This window comes from Egretta garzetta, unplaced genomic scaffold, assembly GCF_000687185.1.
Source record: "Egretta garzetta isolate BGI_Z169 unplaced genomic scaffold, ASM68718v1 scaffold108, whole genome shotgun sequence".
In the NCBI taxonomy this organism is placed as follows: Eukaryota; Metazoa; Chordata; class Aves; order Pelecaniformes; family Ardeidae; genus Egretta; species Egretta garzetta.
In genome coordinates, this window is record NW_009260614.1 from 1,800,401 (window position 1) to 1,800,666 (window position 266).

The window sequence follows — 266 nt, forward strand, 5'->3', positions numbered from 1 at the left end:
TCCTCCTGCAGCCCCCTGCACCCCCTGCACCCCGCTTGCTGCACCCAGGGCCTTGCACCCCCACAGCTGCAATGTCCATGACCAGGCTGGCACGTCTGTGACCAAGCTGGCATGTCCCTGTGACTGTGCCCTGGGTGGCAGGTCCCTCTGTTTGTCCATGACCAGGCTGGCACGTCTGTGACCAGGGTGGCGTGTCCGTGACCAGGCTGGCATGTCCCTCCGTGTGTCTGTGACCAGGATGGCACATCTACACAGGGGCGGCACCT

The 266-nt window shown here is 64.7% G+C and overlaps 1 protein-coding gene across 1 annotated transcript in view; it reads left to right on the plus strand.

The window, feature by feature from the left end:
* The window catches only part of LIMK1 (LIM domain kinase 1), a 10,917-nt gene that overhangs the window by 717 nt on the left and 9,934 nt on the right, over positions 1–266 (plus strand).